We start from the raw sequence: 6,585 nt of genomic DNA, 5'->3' as shown, positions 1-6,585 counted from the left end.
ACACCATTCAATTTCTATCCACTGGCATATGGGAACTTAGATTTCAGAAGAGTTCCCACTATTCTCAGAATGGAGAAAATGGCTCATTCTGTCTAAACTGTTTGTACAAACAATATCACTTATGCTGCACACCTGCTTTTCTTCCTGGAGTCTGATGCCCTAGGCAGAGAGTGTTTACACAAACACACTGTACACAAACCCCAGGCTTCTAGGCTCAGGAGAGCTTCCCTGGTGGCCAGCACTTCACAGGCATTGTTGCAATCCCTGAATGGATTAAGCGTGTCCTGTTTCACTCCACAGGGAGAGGATTCTTGAAAATTTGTGCCTGGTGGCCTTCAGACTTTTACCCATACACCACTTCTCTTTATTGATTTTGCTCTTCATCTTCTGGCTGTGATAAATCATGTCTGTGAGGACAACTACATACTGAGTTCAGTGAGTCCTTCTAGAAAATCACCAAACCTGGGGATGGTCTCTGGGACCCCCGAGATACCCCGTATGATATATTTAATACATATAGCCATTAAAGGGCCCATCGGTTCCCACCCATCTAATAAGCAGAAGAGGCAGAATTAAAATGTGGACCATTCTCCGTATCTAATCATTTTCTTATAATACCACTGCTAGGGAAGCAGGAAGCCTAGGAGAGCCAGGGTGACATCATTTCAAAACTGACTTCATCATAAAACTAGCAAGACACACTCGTTGCCAGTCACATGGTGATAAGATGTTTATAGTTGAGGAAACAGCTTAAAGATATCTGCAAGGACACACTCCTGCAACAGCAGGAAGTCTGGATGTCACCATGCCCATAACAATATATGCTTCCAAAATAATTATAGTCATGCTTTGATGTACTTACACACTAAAATGTTAAAGCATCATGCATTGGGGAGACCCCAGATGTTTTGCTGGTTTTGAAATCAAGATAGTTGATTTCAAGTTGGCCTTGAAGTCAAGGATAGTTGTATTTAAATCAATAAAATAATACATGATGACAGCTTAGCTAGTCTTTGTATAGACAAGTCCCCTATCTAAGAAAAACTTAAAACAAAGATGGGACGTTCCTTCTCTTGATATCTGAGGACACCCTACTCTGTAATGGAACAGTTTCTGATGAACTTGCCTCTTTCACTGTGCTGTGTGACTCACCTTCAATTCCTTTCAGCACAAGATCTAAGAACCCTCTTCTGGGGTCTACATCAAAACCCCTTTTCTGACAACACCACAACTTCTAACCCCATGTTCTTTTTTTCCGAAAGTCAAATAAAACTTCTCTATCAAAGTTTTTGCTGAACTTGAAGAAAATGGCCTTTTCTGGCCACATCCATGATGTTGGAGTCCAGATGTCTGTTACAAGACATTTTGTAAATCTGTAAGCATGCTGTTATTTTATAGAAATAAGAAAATAAAAGCCTCCAAGCAAAAATGTTCCTACCAAACACCCCCCTGTTAGCTATTTTAGAAGGAAAGAGGGGCTCCCATATTTATTAAAATGTAATACATAATTGAAGTCTTCTAGAAATTGTTCATAATTCCATCTACTGGTTAAAATCGTTACTGCAGTTTAATCTACATTCATATCCAGTCAAAAAGGTTCATGATCCTATTATTCTCACAAGTGGGAAATTGAAAGTCATTTGTCAATAAATTCTATTTTAATGTTCGTCTCATCACAGAATTGAGAAACAATATATTGTGTACGCATAAGGGTTACAAGCTCAAAAGATTGTTTTCAGGAAAACAACAACAATAAAAAAAGAATAATCACCAAAAATGATGAAACAGCCTGTTATATTATGTTCAAACCTTTATTTGAATAATAAAACATCTTACTATAATGCAACACAACAAAAACTCAAGAAAATAAGAGCACAAAGGCTTTGATCAATTCTTTTACCAAAATGATTGATAAGTTATGATATACAGTGTTTAAGGCATGTGGATAGGTCAGGTACAGTGGCTCATGCCTGTAATCCCAGCACTTTGGGAGGCTAAAATGGGCGGATCACCTGAGGTTAGGAGTTCGAGGCCAGCCTGGCCAACATGACAAAACCCCTGTCTCTGTTAAGAATACAAAAATTAGCTGGGTATGGTGGCACGCACCTGTAATCCCAACTACTTGGAAGGCTGAGGCAGGAAAATCGCTTGAACCCGGGAGGCAGAGGTTTGCAGTGAGCCGAGGTTGCACCACTGCACTCCAGCCTGGGAGACAGCAAGACTCCATCTCAAATAATAATAATAAATGAAATATGTGGATGGACCTAAAGATAATGTTTTTTGCATTTGTGAAGAAGTTGCAAACATTGAAAATGATTTAAGATTGCTAGTCATGGAAAAAGGGAATCAATACAATTGTATTGATTAAAAGCCAATAGCATCGACGCATGCACACATTCTGAGTTCAGATAAATGATCACTGATTTTCCGTGGACTATTATGGTGACATAAAAAAGAATAAATCATGTCCTTGCAGCAACATGGTTGGAACTGGTGACTATTATCCTAAGTGAGCTAAGTCAGACACAGAAAACAAACACTGCATGTTTTCACTGACAAGTGGGAGCTAAACTATGGGTACATGCAGACACAAAGCTGGGAACATTAGACACTAGGGATTCCAAAAGAAGGGAGGATATAAAGGAGGTGAAGGTTGAAAAATTATCAAACTGGTACAGTGCTTCCACTATTTGAGTATTGGGGTACACTAGGAATCCAAATCCCACCAGTGTGTAATACAGCTATGTAACAAAGAAGCACATGTACCCCATGATTCTAAATTTTCTTTTACTGGAAAAGAGAAAAGTTACCAGTGATTTTTTTAAAAACATACAGATCTGTAATGTAACATGCATTAGGTAACTTCACAAAAGGATGATGTTAAATTCAATGTCCATTCAACATTGAATGAATATTTGTTAGGCACTTACATATTTTTTAAAATGCCACATGCCAGATAAGCTTCAAGGGATACATCACATCTATGCAAAAAAGTTTGAATTGAAGACTGTATCATCTGCTTGGGGGATGCAACGTAATAAAACATTGTAAATATGCAGCCAAAAAGTGATTCCTGACCAGAGTGATGCTGGCATGCCTCTGTGGAATGAGACTAGATTCACATTTTACCCCAGTATCAGAATCGGTGTAAATTATTCCCTGTGGAACCACTGTCCCACTGAGTCTCTGCAAAACATGATGAAACTCAAGATCATCCACCTCCAGGCTGATTTACGTGCCTCTTGTTCTCAATACTGCCATTAATGGGCTGCCACTCACAGAATATGGAACGCAGTGGAGCTATGAATTTTGTTGGCACTGCACTCAGGAACTGTATTCAGCAAGACTCCTGTTTTAAAGGAACTAAAAATTCTCCCATTACCAAATGCCAACTAGGTCAGAGAAAAGGCAGGTGTTAAGGGAAATGCAACATTTGCTACTCATGTGAGACCACATAAAGTGTCACACGGCATTCTCGTTAACCAGTAAAACAGAGCCAGCGTTTTAGAGCAGGGACTGCAGAAACCAAAGCCTTCCTGATACTTCCTTGAAAAGGACTTGCATTTAAAGACCTTTCTTTGTGCTTTCCACAAACAAACTTGCGATGCCTCTACGAGAGCATCTTCAAAAGGGCTTGAATGATCTTCTGCAACCCTATAACCAAGTCCTGAAGAAGAATTCACAAAAGGACATCAATCGTCGTCTACTTTTTCTTCTCATTTTTATTTTAGCAATTTTAAAAATTGTTTATTGTTGGCCAGGTACAGTGGCTCACACCTGTAATCCTAGCACTTTGGGAGCTGAGGTTGGGAGGAATACTTGAGCCCAAGAGTTTAAGATCAGTCTGGGTAACAAAGTGAGTCCCCATCTCTACAAAAAAATTAAAACAATTAGCTGGGCATGGTGGTGTGCCCCTGTGGTCCAAGTTACATGAGAAGCTGAGACAGGAGGATCAGTTGAGCCCAGGAGTATGAGGCTGCAGTGAGCCATGGTGGTGCCACTGTACTCCAGCCTAAGTGATAGAGTGGGACCATGTCTAAAAAAAAATGGTTTATTATGTTTCTGATTAAAATGGTAAAATATACACAGTGCAGCACATTGGAGAGGAAGAAAATAACAATTACCCATAGTCTTATCACTGGGAAATAACCTACTGTAACATCTTTCAGTTTTTCCTCCCGATTTTTTTTTTAACATGGGGAAGAGTCTCAATTTATTAGATTTTACAGTAATTACAAAGAAACAGATTTGATCTCACACACTGTTGCTTGCTCCATAGTTTTCTTAAGGTTTATTTTTAGAGCAGTATGTTTAAATAGTTAACTTCACGTAAATAAAGTCAAAGTCTGTATGTGTTTATAGGATAAATATGCTACATGTTCAAAGAGAAATATGAAAAATTTTTAAAAGCATTCAGGATTCAGAAATGTATAAATTATAATTATATAATATTACAATCATAAAACAATCTGTAGTAAATATTTGATGAAGAACTCTTTAATGGATTATTACATGGTGTATGCCTGTATTCAAATAACCTATATATGCCATAAATACATATAGATACTATATGTCTACAAAAATTTTAAGAAATGAAGAATATGGAATAAAAAAAGTCATTCGAATATGTTGTCAACTATGTTTCTCACCTGTATGAATTCTCCTTTGTACAGTAAGGGTTGAGGACCAAGTAAAAGCTTTACCTACGTTTAGTAAGGCCTGTAGAACTATTGAAGGCTTTGCCACATTCTTCACATTTTCACATTTGTAGGGTTTTTGCCCAGAATGAATTCTCTTATGTTCAGTAAGGTGTGAAGACCTATAAAAGGCTTTGCCACATTCTTTACATGTGTAGGGTTTCTCACCACTATGAATTCTCTTATGTTTATGAAGGGATGAGGACTGAGTAAAGATTTTGCCACATCCTTCACATTTGTAAAGTTTTTGTTCACAATGAGTGCACCTGTGTAGAGTAAGCTTTGATTACTGGTAAAAAAAAAAACTTTGCGACATTCTTTCTTTACATGTGTAGGGTTTCTCTCCAGTATGAATATTATGTTCACTCAGGCCTCTGGACTGTCTAAAGGCTTTGCCACATTCTTTACATGTGTAGGGTTTCTCTCCAGTATGAATTTTCTTATGTTTATTCGGTGCTAAGGAGTGTCTAAAGGCTTTGGCACATTCTTTACATTTGTATGGTTTCTCTCCAGTATGAATTTTCCTATGCTCACTCAGGGCTGAGGACCAACTAAAGGCCTTGCCACATTCTTCATATGTACAGGGTTTCTCTCCAGTATGAATTTTCTTATATTTAGTAAGGCTTGTAGAACTATTAAAGGCTTTGCCACATTGTTTACGTGTAGCGTTTCTCTCTGGTATGAATTCTCTTATGTTTGTCAAAGCTTAAGGATGAGGTAAAGATTTTGCCACATTCTTCACATGTGAGGGGTTTCTCTCCAGCATGTATTCCCCTTATATTGAGTTAGTTGTAGAAACCTATGAAATTGATCTGCCACATTTTTTACATTTAAATGGTTTCTCTCCGGTATGTCTTGTCTTATGTTTGTATGAATTTGAGAATTTATTAAAAACATTGACACACATATTACATTGAATTATTTTGCTGGGGGTAGTTGACAAGCATTGGTAAAGTCCATTATAACCTCCTGTCTGTACCTTACACTCATTTACACTTTTACAACCTTTTCTTAATTGGACATAAGAATTTACACTTTTCTCCTATCTTCTCAGTGCAAGTTTGTGGAATGAATCTTCTATGCCCTGCACTGGCCAAAGGTCTTGGGTGAAATGAGAACGCATCACTGGGCTTTCAGTTACTGTCTCACGTGTCTTTCACTGAAGGCTCTTTTCTTTGCTCCAAACAGGTGACCCCGTCTGAGTTAGAGGGAGCAGCACCCAGGGCGACCAAGTTTCCGTAGTTCTCCAACATCACATCTCTATATAAATTCTGCTGAGCAAGATCCAGACATTTCCACTCTTCTGGGGAGAATTCTATGGCCACATCCTTGAATGTGAAGAGTTCCATTTCTGGGCTGCAGGGTGTCGCGGAGTCTTAGCTGCGAATCATGAGATGCCCGCAGCTCACAGAGCGACGGAGGCCGAGGCTGTGGCCAGAGTCACCCGGGCCTCCCTGACGGGGTGGAAGCAGGGCTGCGAGGCCCTAACCCAGCTGGGGCTGGAGCAAAAACCGCGCCAGATTCCGGATCCCCCCGATTTTTTTTAATGCTTAAATTTTTCAAAGTTACTTTGAAAACATTAGACTATAAGTGCTTTTTTTTTTTTTTTTTTTTTTTGCAGTATCAACTTTTTTTCCTTTTAACTTTAATTTTAGAATCAGGCGTACGCAGATGTGTTACAAAGATATATTCCGTAAAGAAAATATGGTACATATACGTCATGAAATACTATTCATTCGTCAAAAAGGATGAAATCATGTCCTTTGCAGGAACATGTATGCAGCTGGAGGTCATTATCCTAAGTGAACTCATGCAGAAACAGAAAACCAAATACTGCACGTTCTCACTTGTGAGCGGGACCTAAGCATCGAGCAATCAGTGATGTAAA

At 38.7% G+C, this 6,585-nt stretch overlaps 1 pseudogene; it reads right to left on the bottom strand.

Moving 5' to 3' along the window:
* Positions 1–4,632: 4,632 nt before the first annotated feature.
* Positions 4,633–6,046, bottom strand: LOC141582845 (uncharacterized; annotated as a pseudogene).
* Between the last annotated feature and the right edge of the window lie 539 nt (positions 6,047–6,585).

This window comes from Saimiri boliviensis, chromosome X (assembly GCF_048565385.1).
Source record: "Saimiri boliviensis isolate mSaiBol1 chromosome X, mSaiBol1.pri, whole genome shotgun sequence".
NCBI classification, from domain to species: domain Eukaryota; kingdom Metazoa; phylum Chordata; class Mammalia; order Primates; family Cebidae; genus Saimiri; species Saimiri boliviensis.
The sequence above is the reverse complement of the archived record's forward strand: the minus strand, read 5'-3'. Positions and strand labels throughout refer to the sequence as shown.